The sequence below is a fragment of the Camelus dromedarius genome, chromosome 6 (genome assembly GCF_036321535.1).
Source record: "Camelus dromedarius isolate mCamDro1 chromosome 6, mCamDro1.pat, whole genome shotgun sequence".
In the NCBI taxonomy this organism is placed as follows: domain Eukaryota; kingdom Metazoa; phylum Chordata; class Mammalia; order Artiodactyla; family Camelidae; genus Camelus; species Camelus dromedarius.
In genome coordinates this window covers 73127262-73145880 of record NC_087441.1, presented here as the reverse complement: position 1 = coordinate 73145880, position 18619 = coordinate 73127262, and the positions used below count along the sequence as shown (strand labels likewise).

The following is an 18619-nucleotide window of genomic DNA, read 5'->3' as shown; positions in this document are numbered from 1 at the left end:
TGTTGATCCCAATGAAAAGACTCTGTGAGCTTGCCACTATTGTCACACATTTTAAATTCTCTGCATTTGCTCTGCTATTATGTTGACTTAATCTGTGATTTAAATGATTAAGCCTTGCAACACTTTCTGCTTTCCCTCTCTCCAATGTTTGTCTCCAGCTGCTCCCAGTTGAAGGTTTTGTTCTCTTTCCAACAGGAAGGAATATCCACCCACACCAGCTTGAAGTGCCTTATTAATGTCAACCGAAGATGTAAAACAGACAGTTTCAGTACCAGTCGTAGACGTAGAATTCTCCACATCAAGTACTTTTGTATGGCAAAAGCAAAAGAAAGTGGATTGGGGATGCTTAACAATATGCATTAAGTAAATTCTAGGAGTCTAGCGCTTTTAGAGATACTATCTCATTCAATTCTCACCACAAATATCATTTACACATGGTGGGCCATGTCATTTTCATGGAGGTCTACATGTGGAAGAAATAATAGCCATACGATGTTAGGACACTGTGAACTACCACGCAGGTGGTAATTCCTGACTGCCTTCAGAACGCACGCTGTTTCGTCTAACACATCATGATAGATAAGTGTAATGGATATCCATCGGTTTTGGTCCCTGTATTTAAAGTTATGTTTCTGGAGGACTGTATTGTGTCCTGCCTTCCACAGTGGGTGCTAGAAAGCTCAGATACTTGGCCCATTGGCTTTGAATCTTCAGTGAGCATCGGGAAGAAGTAAGGAGAGTTCAGAGTTAACCTCTGTGGCAACAGCACTGCCATCCAGAATGACACAGAAAATCTCAAGTCTGTAACCGAGCAGGATCCTGTGGGGCCTTCTAGGGTCAGACCCTTCCCCCATATCCTCTGCTGCAGCTCCTCTCTGAAGGACCCAGATAATAGTATTTCATGTATATCCTGAGTTTTTCAGATGCTTAATCCACCACCAAATGGAAGAAATGAACGACTTGGTGATTGAGAGCACGTGGCCCCCAGACATTCTGGCTCCTAGGGGTTGATAGCACTGACCGCCCTGTTACCTCCACATCAACCAACCAGAGGGCTGTGTGTGAGCTTATCACTAACCCTTCAACCCCCCTCCCTTACCTGGACTTTAAATACACTTTAAAAACCCTTCGTGGAGTTCAGGATTTTCTTGGGCATGAGCCACCCCATCCTCCTTGCTCAGCCCGGCAATAAACCTTTTTCTGCTCCACACTTCTATGTTTCAATTTGTTTGGCCTCACGGTGCGGTAGGCAAACTTGCCTTTCCTAACAAGTCCATTGTCATAAACTAGGACATTGGAAAGAGCAGATGGTGTGCCAGAGAATATAAATGGAAAAGAAAAAAAAGGGGGGGTTATTTATTTATTTATTTATTTATTTTTTTAGCTTAAAGTAAGCAATGCATGGGTTAATGTAAAATTATGCCATTTTTACTAGTGATGCTTAACAGTCAAAGATTTTGATCGACTTTTCTTTCTGGAAGCTCATGCTTTACGGCTTTGCAAGAACACATTTTTTTTTCCAAATCAGAAAATAAAGCAAAAATGTTGCTCGTTGAAAATTTAAAAAAAATCCTTTACAAAATATCTATTAAGATGGTGCAAATGAAAAAGGTGCTAAAATACTAGTGACTAATTGTGAAATAATTAAAACCTGGGACAAGGATGTGTTTTCCATGTTCGCTTAGCTGATGCTGGGAGTCCGTTTTATACGTCTTCACCATATAATTAAGTTTAACACCAATAGTCAAACCAGAAAAAATATATATAATTAATATTACAAGGAGAAAACAGTGAATATGAAATATCCAGGTGCATTTGAACATAGGTATAATAAGGTTATTTTCTACGCTTTAAACATTATTAACAGAATGAAAGCTCTAGGTTCAACAGAAGTCTAAAATATTGAAATAACATTTCTTAAATTATTAAACCAAAAGTGTAACAAAGCAACACATCTCTCCAGGGAATTGATTTTCTTGTTACACGACCACCGTTCTTTGTATTTCTGATCCTCAAAAAATCTGGTACATTTCATTCAATGAAATCATCCTAAGCTTGCTTACTTATGGTCAAATATTTCACTTGCTGCTTCTGAGGCAAGAGTAAAAAGGAGATAAGTCATTCCGGCAGCATGAATTCATGTTTCCCTCATCACATAGTAGTTGGCAAACTTGGTTGGAATTTATAGACTGGCATGTTGTGGGTAACATTACTGCTACCACAAGATTGCCTTTTATATAGTACCCTACAGAACACACTTAATAACCCATGGCCTAGTGTTTTGAGTAATTTCAACAACAGAATCATTTTAGTGTGGTGAACTTCATGGACAGACACCACCTTGCTCCTTCATAGCTGTGTTCATATATTGATTTTGCATCTCCTGGATTTAATTTCTCAGATGTGTTTTGGAATATGTTCAAATTGAGAATACTGACAAGATGCCTTAGTGGAATCGCCAGAAACTTGGTTATTGACTGAAGACATTGTTGAAAGCATTTATCATTTATATATACTCTTTTGTATCATTGAAGCAATTTTAAGAGCTATTTCAGAATATATCTTTCAAGATCTTCCCTGTTATAAATTTCTTTCTAATTATTTAATCATTATTCAAATGGCAGTTTTCACCATACACGTTAAAATGATGTAATTCACTGTTAAATTCTGACAGATGACTAAAGACAAGAGTTAGAGAAACAGTGAAAACCCCTGCTCCCCTCACATACTAACAGACTGTCAGAAATCTCCATCAGGTCTTAAAACAAAACACATTTACCTGTTTAAAATTCTTCTCACAAATTTTCCATTGTTTCCTTTGAACCCTGATATCTATTACATTTTATTCTATCCATAAATATCTTTATTAATAGATAATATAATATAAGCAACTTGAGATTTCCAGACTGACTCAAAATAGTCAAAAAGATACTGAGCTTTGTTGAGTGGCGAACTGTGATGGATAAGAGCTTGCTTTTTGGCGGGGGGGGGGGGGGGACTGCAGAGATGTTCCAGGGCCTTCATGTTTCACGTCATTGCAGATCATCCAAGTCAAAATTAGCCTATCTCTCAACATTTATATTGTCAAATAACCTTCCTTTCAACTAGTTTACTGGGATTCATTATTTCATTCAAACATGTATTCAACACATGTTTGTGTTACTTATGCTCAAAGATTCAAAAGCCGCATCAAGGAATGTACAGTTACTGGATGAGATAAGCAAGTAGACCAAGAGTGACAGACATTAAATACATGAAAAGCAAATCTCTCTGTGAGGTATTTTAAAAGAGAAAACATGTTAAGCTAAACTGATGGATTTCTGATGACGCATACAGGGCAGGAAGGAGAAATGGGTCTTTATTTCTCCTAATGTCCTCAACCTGTTTTTACAAACTTTTCTTCCCACCTCTTCCTTTTACCGCCAGGTAAGAATCTGGACCCATTTCTTAGCTTCCTGAGTAATTTCCTGTATAAATCCAAATTTTAAAAAGTGTCTCAAAGTAAGAGATTTCTCAGTGCTTATCCTGTGAACTTAAAAATACCATCTTAGCATAATTTTCATGTATAAAGATTAAAAGATATCTCAATAAATTTAATAGCCCATGCAGTATTGGGGGGGCATGATATACATCATCGATTTTTGAGATCATTTACATAATCAATTATTTCAATATGTGTGCTGAAATATTGACTGCTCAAAGAATCAAGCTAAGTTGATATGACACTTTCAGCCTAGAAGCTCAAAATCTCAATGAGAAAACACTGATACTAAATGACATAAGGTCAAGGGACAGTTGAATGAATGAAAAATTAATTTTGTTTCTATAGTGATATTAGGCAGAAGAAGAAAAATCATACATGCCATAAGGGACAACTTGAGAGAGATGACAAAGTCCATAGAGGACAGAAGAAGAGTGAACTATCTTTCAACTAGTCAAGGGCTGTTGGAAGAGGTACAGCTTGGAGAATTACAAGAGGATTTTTGTATATAAGACAAGACCAGAGAGTTGAGGTGTCATGAAAGTGTACAAAGCTAATGTTGTGAGGTACTGGGCACACTCTAGGCTACTTCAGTGGCACTGTGTTGGGTCTTGAATCTTCTGTTGTCATTCCTGAGATCACCCACTCCAGGGTACCACCTGGAATCTGGATATCAAATTCAAATGCCATGTTGCCCTAATATCCTTTCAAATTTAAAGTAGTTTTAGAAATGCTAAAGGACTATAGGAAGGAAAAGGACAAATAGGGTAATTACTAACTTTACACAGTCCCTTCCTCAGAGACATCACAGAACATTAGACTAGCTCGGTCTTTCTGAAGTATCCTGGCAGCACTATTCCTGCAAGACGCTCTGAGAAAAGAAAGAAAAAACCTCCATTTTCAAATTAGTTTTAAGTGCTATGTACTTTATGCCCCTTTTCAATAACCATAATGTACATTAATATATTTAAGGATCGGAGAGGTACTACCTCAGAAAATTCAGAAAGCTTTAACTTTGCTGAATCAGGCGTTTTCAAAATTTATTTGACTACAGAAACCGGAAAAATCACTTAATGCTTACTAACATCTTGTTGAATTCTGAGAATATACTTTGTGAGTGCTGGTCTGGCTGTTTCTGATCCTAGGCTCCATGGATGTATTTCAAAAGAAACACCAACTCCTCAAATCATATACAGAAATTGGAATGAATTTAAATGCTTTCATATGAAGAGAGATTTTTACTTATTATCAAATGTCTGTGACTCTAAATGTTGAAAACCCATTGACTAGAAAGAATTCTTAATGGATTTAAAAAAAAAGGAATATCTTAGAAAAGTGCTATATACCTAATAATATTTTGATAACTTTAATTATTATCACTATTATTAAATAAAACATTTCTGAATTATTTTATTCTACAGTTTATGCATCTGCAAATAAATATTTTAGTCTATAAATATGTCCTTGGATTAGACATATCTCAAGATTTTGTATAAAGCCAATTTGTGTTTAGCAAATATTTTCCCAAGAATCTCATTATTGTTTTTTAAAAAAGAGTAAAGGTAAGTACTTGACTTCTGATTAATTATATAAGAATGCACATAATATTCTGAAAATAATTTTAAAAGACAAATTTTGATTATTTTATGGTGTTATACAATGTACCAGAAAGTTTTAAAAAAAATTACTGATGATTAAAACATGCTACCAGTCAATGGAGAGCCCAAAAAGAGACCCACATAAATATAATTAATTGATCTTTGACAAAGGAACAAAGCAACTTAATAAGGAAAGGAGAGTCTTTTCAACAAATGGTGCTGGAACAAGTGGACATTGACATGTAAAAATGAGTCTGGGGTGTAGGGGTAAAGCATGTGCTTAATTTAACATGCATGAAGTCCTGGGTTCAATACCCAGTACCTCCATAAAAAATCAAAAATAAACGTAAAAATGAATCTGGGTATAAACTTTCTATCCTTCACAGAAATTAACTCCAGATGGGTCATAGACCTAAGTGTAAAACACAAAGCTGTAAAACTCCTAGAAGATAATGTATGTAGAGAAAATCTAGGTGACCTTGGTTTTGGCGATCTCTTCTTAGATATAACACCAAAAGTACAAACCATGAAAGAAAAAAAAAAAGAAAAACAAACTAAGTTGATCTTATATAAAATTAAAAAAATTTGCTCCTCAAAACACACTGTTAGGAGAATGTAAAGGCAAGTCACAGACTGGGAGACGAGGTTTGCAAAATACATAGCTGATAACGGACTGCATCCAAGTACACAAAGAGCTCCTAAAACTCAAAACAAGCACATGAATTAAAAAGGGGTCCAAAAATCCCAACAGATATCTCACCAAAGAACATATACACATGGTCAACACACATATGAAAAGATGGTAAACACCATACATCACCAGGGAATTGCAAATTAAGTCAAGGAGATAGCATTACAATGGCTGAAATCCAAAACACAGACAATACCAAATGTTGGCAAGGATGTGGAACAACAGGAACTCTCAGTTGTGGCTGGTAAAAACACAAATGTAGTGGTCACTTTGGAAGACACTTTGACAGTTTCTTAAAAAACTAAACATAGTTTTACATAGTCTTACAAAACTAAACCTATATGATCCAGCAGTTGTGCTTCTGAAATTTACCCTGATGAGTTTAAAGTATATATTTATACAGACACCCACACACAAGTGTATAGCAGCTTTATTCACAATTGCCAAAGTTTGGAAGCAACTAAGACATCCTTTATCAGTGAATGGATAAACTGAGGTACAGCCATATGATGGAATATTATTCAGATAAAAAGAAGTGTGCTATCAAGCCACAAAAAGTCATGAAGGAAATTTAAATGTATGTTGTTAAATGAAAAAAAGCCAATCTGAAGAGGTTACATGTTGTCTGATTCCAACTCTATGCAATGCTGGAGAAGGCAAAATTATAGAGCCGATAAAAGGAGCAGCAGTCTCCTGGGGCTTGGGGAAAGGGAAGCAAGGATGAATTGGCAGAGCATGCAGAGTATCTTTATGATCGTGAAATGATTCTGTATGATACTGTAATGATGAATACGTATCATTACACTTCGATTATAATCAGCAGAGTGTACAACACAAAGATTGAATGCTAATGTACGCTATGGACTTTAGTTAATAATGCTGTGTTTATATCAGGTCACCAATTACAACAGCTATAGCACACTAATACAAAATGTTAGTAACAGGGGAAACTGTGTGTGAGGGTTGGGGAGTAGACTGCAACTTTCTGTACTCTCTGCTCAATATTTTCATAAACCTAAAACTTCTCTAAACAATGAAGTGCATTAATTTAAAATCTAAAGTATGGTACAGAGCCAAACATAATATAATAGACTCACACACTTGACATACCAGTATGAGAAATGATTGCTAAAACAGAAAAAAAAAATTAAACAAATTAACCTGCTGTTTGTTATTTTTTATCTTCAAAAATAGATCTTATTTGTTAATTAATTATTTTTTTTACATAGTCCTCAGCCCTTTTACTGTAGAAAATTTTACGTCAGCTTTGGTGATGTGTAGGCATAAATGCACAAATTCATGAAACCACAAATAGAGTTTTATTTGCATCTAGCCAATGAGATCTACACATTATTAGATTAAATTGTTTTTTCTTTTCCCCCCAAAAACAATTAGTTGATTTAAATGATGTTAGTATACTCAGGGCTTGATGCAACTTCAGATGTTTGTAAGTACTGCTTATTTCATAGGCTGATTTATTGTTATAGAATAATTGCAGCAAATTGAGGAGTAAAAGAGAGAACCGTGGGCTAGAGGACTTTTGGTAAGTCAGGAACCCTTACCTGGGACCCACGCCACCCTGTCTGATTAGTCCTGCACGGCATAACCAGAGCTGCCCTCCCTCTTCACGGTCACCATCAAGTGAGGCAACACACAGCTGCTGGCTGAAGATGAGATTCATATAAGCAGGCATGTCCTAACGTACACCTCAAAAGCCAAAGTGGATCTGACCTAAATCTATCCAAGATTCTCATTTTATGGGCCACTCAAATCTCCTTCACTAATCACTAGTCATTTTAAGGTAATTTAGTAGATTTCAGTACCAGAAAACAACTATATTTAGAAATATAAAGAACTCAGTGCATGGAGGATAAGTAGGTAACCTGAGATGTTTAAGGAAAGAAAAATCAGAATAATAAATATAAATCAAAATGCATGGACGATCTTGATTGGGAAGACATTTTCTACAATACAAAACTGCATTAGCACATGAGTGTAATAAGTTAGCACTGTGAACAGGCATGTGCACACACACACACACACACACACACACACGCGCACACACACACACTTGCTGGCAGGGTAACACCACAGAGACCCAAACTAACAAATAGAGAAAGAGTTATCTGAAGACATTTTCTGCGGTTATTTTTTATTTTTTCTTAATAAAGCTTCTAGGTTGAGACATCACTGCTTTTAGCATGTGTTTGTGATAACCTCCTTATGCCACTCAGCTTAATATTCTGAACTTTCAGTTTATTTCCTGTCTCGGCAACCCAGATAGTAACTCCAGCACACATTTTTGCTGAAATTGCTCTAAAAGTTTGTGTAACATGAATTATCTCTGTTGTCTCAGACGACAGCAATACCCTTTGAGATTCTGGATGAGGAGGGAACAGTCAGCTTCTTTTTCTCTCCTTAGTTCTTATAAAACAGTAAATCCCCTTGTTTGGGCCCTTCTCCAGTTTCTTTAACTCTGTGCTTTAGTTCAAGTTTTCAAAGTTTGGGCTCATAAAAATGATTGCAAAATCTATGAGTTATCTCAAGTCTTAATCTTGTTTAAACAAATTCTGGATATAGTCTTCTTGGTCAGGAACTTCTCAATTTAAAAAGCTCTGACATTTTCAATCACCATACCTGAAGAAATCCATGGAAATGAACATTTAACCTCATAAATATTTAAATAAGATTTTGATTGTTTCCAAATACTCTTCCCAGGAGAAACATGAGGCTCTTACAGAGGTTGGAAATTCACCCTGGGTCTGATTTTATTTCATGTTCAAAGTGATGCTGGGCCATTTCACATCCTGAGATGAGCAGAAATTCCTGGAACTCTGAAGAGAATGGAAAGTACAAAGAATGACTTCAGCTCAGGATGAAAACTCACTGGTACCACAAATTATTGCTTCCAGAAGAGTTTACTCTTCCATCTCACTTAACCCCACTGTTGTGCTTTCCCTGACTTTAGGGCATCAGTATGACTCAAAATTTGGGGAAATGAACAATTATTATTTTAAGTGTTTGAATTTAATTATGCTTTACATTTCGTATTCCATAAAAATCTATCATTACATCTATTTCTTTTTCTAATCTCTTCTTATCTTCTTGTACATAATTGACAATTTAACTATGACCACTGAAACATCCTAACAGAGGGTACTGATTTTTAAAATGTCTTATCTGTGAATAGTTGGAATACTATTGATTGATTGCTGTGATATATTTATAATTTACCCAGAAATTAGATGATGGGGGGAGGGGAGGTCAGTATTCTACAACATTTGAAAATTTGAACTTGCTTTTAGTAACTGTAAAAATTTGATTTACTTCCCTACGATCAATTCAGAAATGCTGAACTATTACCCTTAAAATCCTTCCCATTTGAGTCTCAATATTCCATGTACTTTATTATTTGAATCAGGCAAGATAATTTAGCAGAAGTTGAATTTTGCCTATTGTATAAGTAAGTGTTCTTTACCTCTAATTACATAAATTGTGTCCTGGAATTCATAATACCTTTCTCAACATCAGTGAGCTTGTTTCTCTGAATGAGAATCTTTGGACCATGTGACTTTAGGATTATCAGAAATTCACTGAGTGTTCTGCCACTGTTGTAGTGTCTCTGAAACTCAGTATGCAGTATTGTATCTCGTCCATAGTGAAGTCTTCACTCTGGTGTGATGTCTGAGGCTATGTGTAAGGTCAAGTTCAAAGTACAACAAGATGTAAGCAAGGATTGAAATAACCTTACATTAAACCAGGAATTCCTTAGACTTCGTAGGAAGTAATTTGCCTAACTATTCAGACTTAATCCAATTCTTTTTTTTTTTTTTTGGCTGAATTATTTGGATAAATTTTTCTTATTTTTGTTTTTCTTTACCTGCATAAACCTAACCTAAGGGCTTATTCTACTCACCACATCTCACTGGAAGTTTCTTTGTTTCTTTGTTTAGATATGCTAAATTAATCCAGCCAAAAGCACAGAGTTCACTTAGGGACAGTCATGTAAGTATTCAATGTGGAGTCTTCACTTTTAACTAGTTATAAAATTATTGCTGGATCCACTGAGAGGATTATTATTGAGTGCTTATAATTATGTCAGTATAAAGTTTTCAGAATGGATTTAATCACAACCCTATCACTCAATTCAGGCATTAGGGGGAGTTAAAAAAGTAGATGGCTGTTTTCTAAGAGTAAAGGTAAAATATTGTAATATATTTAAAGTCAAGTGAACTTAGTCTTTTATTTTTGTCCTACGTAGCAAAAAAAAAAAAAAAGATCATTGCATATGCATGATGAAAACATTGATTATACACTTGATTGGTGGTTGGGGTGAGCAGTTACATAAATGTGAAAACTTGCACCCTGTTCTTCATTGCCCTTTGCAGATAGTTTTCCACAAATTGAAGATTTGTGGCAACTCTATGATGAACAAGCCTGTAAGTGCTATTTAACCAAAAACATTCACTCACTTCTGCTCTCCGTGTCATATTTGGGTGATTCTCACAATAATTCAGACTTTTCTGTTACTATTATATTTGTTATGGTGATCTGTGATCAGTGATCTTTGGCAACCATAGGCATCGCACAAGCTGATGGACATGAGTAAGTTCCAATAAAACCTGATTTGCAAAAATTAACAGCTGGCTGGATTTGGTATTTGGGCCATGGTTTGCCTTTGCTAAATATACTGTAATGGAAATGAGCTGAAAATCCTAGAACTTTTGGAAAAACCATTCCAAATGTTTTCCCGCCACTCTCAGTAAAAATGATACGGTGTTTGGATGACTTGTGGGGTGGTGTTACTTAGTCTAATGTCGTTATTTAGAATAATATATAGCCTCACCAAGATGTGTCCTTCTTAAAGAAAAAAAAACAAAAACAGTTCCTAAGCAACCTTGACTTAAAAATCAAATAAAATATTCTGAAAATGTATATTAGGAAGTCATAATTAGATACATAAATCCCACAAAGATAGAGAGTTTACATGAGCAGCAACCTATGAACTTTAGATGTTCTTCTGCTGCATAACCATATGGTTTTCATCTTAGAATAATAAAAATGACAGAGCAAAATATATGCATTTAAGTAAGAGGAAAGATAGGTTCAGGGCGAGTGGGCGAGTCCCATGATTACAGCTAGTGTTATCATTTAGTTGAATAATCAACTTATTTGTTTCCCATTAAAGGATAATCAGACACAGATTTGAGTGGGGGTGGCTGCGGCGCTCTGGTCTGCCGATGGCGGAGGGAGACTCAGGTTGCCTGGCCCGAGGCCTCTGACCTCAGCACCAGGGCCTTACCGCAGCCACTGCAGCCAAAGCTGAGTGAAGTGCGGGGAGGTGGGCCCCTGGCGCTGCAGGTACAACCTGCCTACCGATCAGTTACGCAACCGATGCGTTTCCTGGAGGATACACCCCTGCCCTCTTTGGAAATGATTCTCGCACAGTAACGGCAGATGGAAAACTGGTGCATCCGGGTTTACGGATACAGCTGGACAAGATTATGGCAGGTTGCGCCCCCTAGCCTACCTGCAAAGAGATGCATTCCCAATTTTCTTTTGTCTTTTGAGTTCAGCCTCATTTGCAGATGTTTGGGCAAAGTGGTACCCTGAAGGGCAAGTCCGTTGTCCCAACACTCCCATCATCCGAGGCTTGATTTTAGGGTTGATAAAGACACAATTGAGAAACTAAGGAGAAAAAACTGACTCCCATTACTGACCCGCAGGGTTTAGCCGCGTGGCCAGGGCGATTGGTGCTGTACGAATACCTGGAGTGCTCTGCTCTTACAGGATGAGGACTCAAGACAGCATTTGATGAAGCTTTTCCAGCAGTTCTGTGCTCCCCTTCTATCAAGAGGAGAGAGAACATTCTTGCTCTTATAAATGTCTGGACCCTTCTCTCCTGCCCTGCACCTTTGTTCGAAAATAGTGGAGGCTTCCACTCAATGCCAAATTTTTTGTTCTGTATTATTTTTTTCCATAAGACCATTTTGAACAAATTGGTGATTAATTAGGTTTTGTGTTTTTAAAGTTCAAGAGTTCAAACTTCCACATTCTATTAAAATTTAGCCCTAAAATGACAAGATTTCTAAAAGCCTTATTTTTAAAAAGCCCCTATTCTTACTCCGATTAGAAGTTGCCAAAATACCTTGTGAACAGACACCTTGTGAACAAAGTTGCATTGTTGTGCTAAGAACACTAAAGGCTAAATTGCTTACAGACTTTTTGTCTGTGAGAAGATTGCTGATTATGAAGGAAGGAAACGCAGATATTTTACAACTAATTTCAGATACAAAGAACAGCACGACCTCTGTGAAACCTTGTCATTCAATGCATTTAATATCAACCCATGATCATTACCTAACGTTTTGCTATACATCATAATGAAATGAATGTAGCAACTCAAATCTCTGGATCATTTAAAAAAAATTCATGGTGAGACTTAAAAAAAAATAGTGTATTAGATTTTGCTGAGATTTTTGAACACACTCTTACTTACAACTTTTCTCTAATGAAGTATTCTGTTCTAGCCATGGGTACACTGAGGGAGAGTGCATATGTTGGAGCAGGCAGAGAGCTAGATGTGAGCCAACAAACGGGGACATGGGCTAAATGGCAGGAATGGGCAGAGAAAGAAAGGCTGGGCTGTCAGGAAACCATTCCTTCAGTAGACAGAGAAAAGCAGGAACCTCTGGACTGATAAGAAATCACACATTTTGGGGTGAAAAGTGTCCTGCAGTCGATCATAAAAAAGGTAGGAAAAGGCAGGAATCTCCAGTGTTTGAATAAAACCTTTTGCTCATTGTATCTTTATTACTATAAAATTAGCCTTGCAGATTAGAAGTACCCATGATGCACTGATGTCATGTCACTTCCAATCAAGACTAAATAAGGACAAAAATCCTTCCTTCCCTCAGGAAAGTGGACCTGGGATGGAAATCAGGGGACATGACTCCAAATACCTACTTCTCTAATGCTTGTTCCACCCATTCATTTTTACACTCTATGTAACCAACCTGCCAGAGAAACTCAGGGCAGCCGCTCACCTGAGCCTTTCCGCTCTCCCCTTGAGAGTGTGCTCTCCATCCCTTAATAAATCCTCACTTTGCTTTCTTGACCTTTGTGTCTCATCTCAGTATTCATTCTGCTATGAGACAAGAACTTAATCTCTGGTAACACGTGGAATATTGATCTTGATATGATCAAAAGATGAAGACGGTATTTTGACAAAATATGAAGTGGAGAATAATTTACACCACACAGTATACCTAATAATTAACCTAAATAGAAGTGTCACATGTAAAATTTCAAAAGGTTAATTCCTGTCAAGTCCAGTCGATGATGAAGAAAGGTTGGTATTATCAGTGTTTTCTCAAGTTTTTCCTTGTCTTAAACCTGTTATCTCTCTGGAAATTAGAGATTTAATTAATCTTTGAATTGTACATTCTAATAGTTGCTAACTTTATAAGTGTTCTTCTTATAGAACCCCTTCTTAATGAGCCATATGCCTTCTTATATTATAAAATTTTTTGATAATGCATTAAGAATTTTTTCTTCTGATTTAGTAAAAGTGAATTCTTGTTTTTTTGTGTACTCTATTCAAAACTAATATGTGTTTTCCCTGGTTTTCTAGTAGCTAGGTGTACAAATCTTGTGATTCATGTTTAGAGCTTTTAAAAATATTTAAAAATATTCTTAAACTATGAAACTTCTTAATAACACTGTCTTGCCAGATCACCAATACTGTATTTGACCCAAACTGACCCTTCTCTTTGCCTCATCTACATGGACACATTCTTCCTCTTATTGCTGTATCTAACAATGTTTTTTTGTGGGTGTTTGGATATTTGTGAACTCTTTGCTCATGCTAACGAAGTTCTGTACAACTTACCCACTGGAAGAGTACAAGGTTGAATCTTTCACCACTGTAACAAAAGAAGAAAAAAAAAATTAAAGTCACAGTGGTAAAATTGTGAAATGATTTTTTATTTACCTTTCGCTAATACATTTAGCACTATGTTTTACATATATGACAATTAATCCTTGAATTACAGTAATTAGTTAAGGGATACACAAAATTAAAAAAAAATTGTAAAATATGGAATCAAAAGCATAAAACATGGCAGTGGGTAAAATGAAGAATTTTTAGAATATATTTAGATGTTAATTACTATCACCTTAAAATAGACTGCTTATGTATAAGCTGTTATATGCAAACCTCATGGTAACCACAAAGCAAAAACCTGTAGTAAATGCACAAAAGGCAATGAGAAAGGAATCAAAACATATCACTGAAGAAAGTCACTAAACCACAAGGGAAGAGAGCAAAATAAGAAAGAAATAGAGGGGGTCACAAAAGCAGCCGGAAATGAGTAACAAAATGGCGATAAGTACATACCTATCAATAATTACTCTAAATATAAATGAACTAACTTCTTCAATCAAAAGACCAACGGTGGCTGAATGGATTTTAAAAAATAGAATCATTTATGTGTTGCCTACAAGAGACTCACTTCAGATCTCACACACAGATACTGAAAGGGCGATGGAAAAAAGATATTCCATGGAAAGGAAAATGAAAAAAAAATCTGATATAGCTATCCTTACACCAGACAAAACAGATTTTAAAACAAAGACTTTAATAAAAGGTAAGGAACAGCATTATACATTTATAAAATGATGAATCTAATAAGAAGGTATAACATTTGTAAATATATATGCACACACCATAAGAGCACCCAAATATATAAAGCAAATATTAACAGACCTAAAGAGAGAAATTGAAAGCAATACAATAACAGTAGGAGACTTTAATACCTAATTTACATCAATGGATAGGTCATTCAGTCAGAAAACCAATAAGGAAATACTAGGCTTAAATGACACATTAGATTACGTGAAATTGATAGACATATAAAGATAATTCCATTTAAATGTAGAAGCATGCACAGTCCTTTCAAATACATATGAAACATTCTCAAGGAGAGATCACATGTTATGCCACAAGATAAGTATTAATAAATTTAAGAAGAGGGAAATAATATCAAGCATGTTTTTCAACCACATGGTTATGAAACTAGAAATCAATTACAAGAAGAAAACTGGAAAAATCACAGACATATGGGGATTAAACAACATGCTCAACAGACAATAAGTCAATGAAGAAATCAAGGAGAAATAAAATTACCTTGAGACAAATGAAAATAGAAATACAACATTCCAAAATCTATGGGATGCAGTAAAAGAAGGTCCAAGAGGGAAGTTCATGGTGATACAAGCCCACCTTAAGAACTAAGAAAAAAACTCAAGCAATCTAACAATACACCTAAAGGAACTAGAAAAAGAACAAATAAAGCCAAAGGTTAGTAGAAGGAAGGAAATCGTAAGGATCAAAATTAAAATAAATGAGATAGAGACTGTGAAACAATAGAAAAGGTCAATAAATATAAGAGTTAGTACATTGGAAAGAGAAACAAAATTGGAAAAAACTTTAGCTAGACTCACCAAGAAAAAAATAGAGAGGGTTCAAAGAAATAAAATAAAAAATGAAAGAAGAAAGTTTACAACTAACACAACAGGAATACAAAGGATCATAAGAGACTACTATAAACAATCATATATCAAAAAATTGGACAACATAGAAGAAAGGGATAAATTCCTGGAAACATATAATCTTCCAAGACTGAAATATGAAAAGGTAGAAAATCTGAATAGAGCAACGATTGGTAAGGATATTGAATCAGTATCCAAAACTTCTCAAGAAACTAAAGTCCAGGACCAGACAGATTCACTGGTGAATTTTACCAACATTTAAAGAAGACTTAGCAGCTATCCTTCTCAAACTCTTTCAAAATATTGAAGATGAGGGAAAACTTCAAAATTCATTTTTTAAGGCCAGTATTAACTTGACACCAAAATCAAACAAGAGCACCACAAAAAAAAAGGAAATTACAGGCCAGTGTCTCTGATGAAAATAGATGCAGAAATCCTCAACCAAATGTTAGCAAATTGAATTCAGCAGTACATTAAAAGGATCATATGCATGATCAAGTGGGATTTATCCCAGGGACGCAAGGACAGTAGAGCATCAGCAAGTCCATCAGCATGATGCACCGCATTAACAAAATGGAGGCTAAAAACCACATGGTCATCACAACAGAGGCAGGAAAAGCGTTGGACAAAATTCAACATCCATTCGTGATAAGAACTCTCAACAGAGTGAGTGTAAAGAGAATTTGAAATGTCAGCAATCTTGTCCGTGCTCAATAACATTGACTCACATGTGGTGATTTTAAAATTTTGACTTCTCAGAGTTTGTGAGGTTGTGTCTGGGAATAAGGAAGCACCCTGTAGTGTGGGACCCCCCAGTCCCTCTTCACTCACAGCATCCCAGCTTTTATCTGGCTGACAAGTTGGCCTTTCACTTAAGACTGCTGTTATTAAAGAAATTATTCTATGGATCATTAATAAATATTTTTACTATGATAGCAATATGAATATAATTATTAATTAGCATTTGTAGAATGAATAAAATATTTGAGACCTCCACGTTAAGGCAGGCTACACCCCATAAAAAACAACCATTATATTTTTCTCTCTGATTGCCATTTTCTGGGTAGATAAATTCTTCCTTCATTTTGTGCCTTAAAATTATTTCAGAAACAGACATTGAACTCAGTTTCATCTACTGAATTTATTATGCAGTATGATATCACACTGCATAATAATACCATGAAAATTGTTTTCCCAAGTTTTCTCAGCCATTGAACCTTTTGATAATCCCACTGGTCAAATATTATAAAGATACTTTAAAAGCCAGTTAATAGAATTGAACAATTATTTGCTTTGACAGATGAATGAAAATAAGGCAGTTAAACTGGTAGCATGTGCAGACACAGAAAGTCAGTTTTTGTGTGACTCCAAGGTTATTACTGTCAAATATAAACACAATAACTTGTTTTATAGGGATTTGGTGTTTTGTGTGTATTTAAATATGCTCCTATAAGTATTTTTCTCTGAAATGTAAGAAGGTAAGTGACAGATGGACTTTTAAATAGATTTCCTCTCTCAAGTAAGAAGTAGCAACCAACATAACTCTCTAATTACTAAACAATGACCAGACACAGACCTTCAGAATAACAAATCAAAATTAATCACACACACACACACACACACACACACACACACACACACACACACGTCTTCACAGGGTTGTCGTTCTTAGTGTAAGGGCATACACATGTACTTGGAGGGAAAAAACATGTTTTTATCTATTTTAATCTATTTAATTTTTATCTCATTTCTATTAACACTTTTGTGAAAGTTTGTATAGCATGTTAAATTAATTGGTACTTGTAGGTTTTAAAAGATGTTATTTCTAAATAACTTCTGTAATTTCTTAATAAATTTGCGTTTAAACCACAAGTCATTAAAAATGAAGAAACACCCAAAAGGGATTTCCTGTCTTCACTCCTCTCATGTTTTGGAGCAAAGGGTTTGTTCCCCTCTTGTTTTTCTCATTTTCTAATGGTCAGGAATTCCTACGGCAGCTTGAGTCCTGGATTTCAGCAGGATTTCTAAAACCATCACAATGCTTTGGATTTGGGAAATTAAATTATGCCTTCTAAATATCATTAAAGATCAAACTGTTGAAATCCAGGATCTAAAAGACCAACAATACAGAGACAGAGGCCATAGGAAATACTAGTTGGATGTTCCCCTTTCCGGGAAGCCCTAACCTTATTCACAATATTGATGGGAAAAGTGATGGGGCGGGGGGAATAGCCAGAGAGTGCCACGGCAAACCAAGGAGGAAGTAATGAGGCTGCCTTGCTGTGCTAGGAAGTCTGTCCAAGTAATTTGAATCCATACAAGAAAGGACAGTCAGATGTCAGGTCCAAATTGAATTCTAGACACATTTTTAACTCACCAGAATGCAAGAAACCCTGATTCCTTCTAGTAATAATAGTCATGGCACTCAGCAAAGATTATTACCGCAGCCTTCTGTATCCGTTGACAACAACCCATATGGCATTCGTTGTATAAGCAGATTTAAATGTCACCTGAGCCAGGGGCATATATATAGATGGTGTTTTGAGGCATGTACACATTTCATAAAACCTTACAAACAGACATGGAGCTGTGCATGACAAAAGTATTAGGTGGGCCACTCTGAAACGTTTGGGAAAGTCCTCAATAAATATATAATTAATAACATTTTTATTTTCAGTAACTAAGATATTTCATATGGTAAAAATAGAGGAAATCTTAATTTGACTTTTAAAATCTTAGTAGAATAAAAAGTCTTTTTAAGAGCTGACTAAGGATCATGGAAAGACCAAAGCAATGCCTTTGAAAAGAAAAATTGTGAATTCAATACCAGCTATTAGGGGAAGGTACAATACAAGATAATTTTGGAGACCAAAAGTGTATGAATGAACCATCGATACACAATAATTTGGGGAGGAATTTATTGTGTAATGGGCTATGTAGAAAATAAACCCTTTCTTTCTGTAAATAAGAACCTAAGGATAACACAGCTCTGAATTTCATTCTGATACTCTTTCATATGTAGCAGCTCGTGAATTTTCTGAGATAAATGAGTATTTATAAGTCTTGTTTTTTGGATATTTTCTATAATCCAGATCTAAAGTTTTGTAGGTATACCACACACAACATATGAAGAATGGTCTAATTATATTTTATTCCTATGTAAAATGGGAATTATAACAATACCTAGCCAACAGGGTTATTGTAAATTAAAAATGGAAAACAATATGATGCAATGTCCTTAGCACAGTACTTGGTACCAAACAAGTGTTTCATAAATGCCAGAATGATCTGTCAAAT

At 35.5% G+C, this 18619-nt stretch overlaps 1 pseudogene; it reads left to right on the top strand.

Moving 5' to 3' along the window:
• Positions 1–572: 572 nt before the first annotated feature.
• LOC116154502 (ras-related C3 botulinum toxin substrate 1-like) lies at positions 573–11784 on the top strand (annotated as a pseudogene).
• Positions 11785–18619: the final 6835 nt, after the last annotated feature.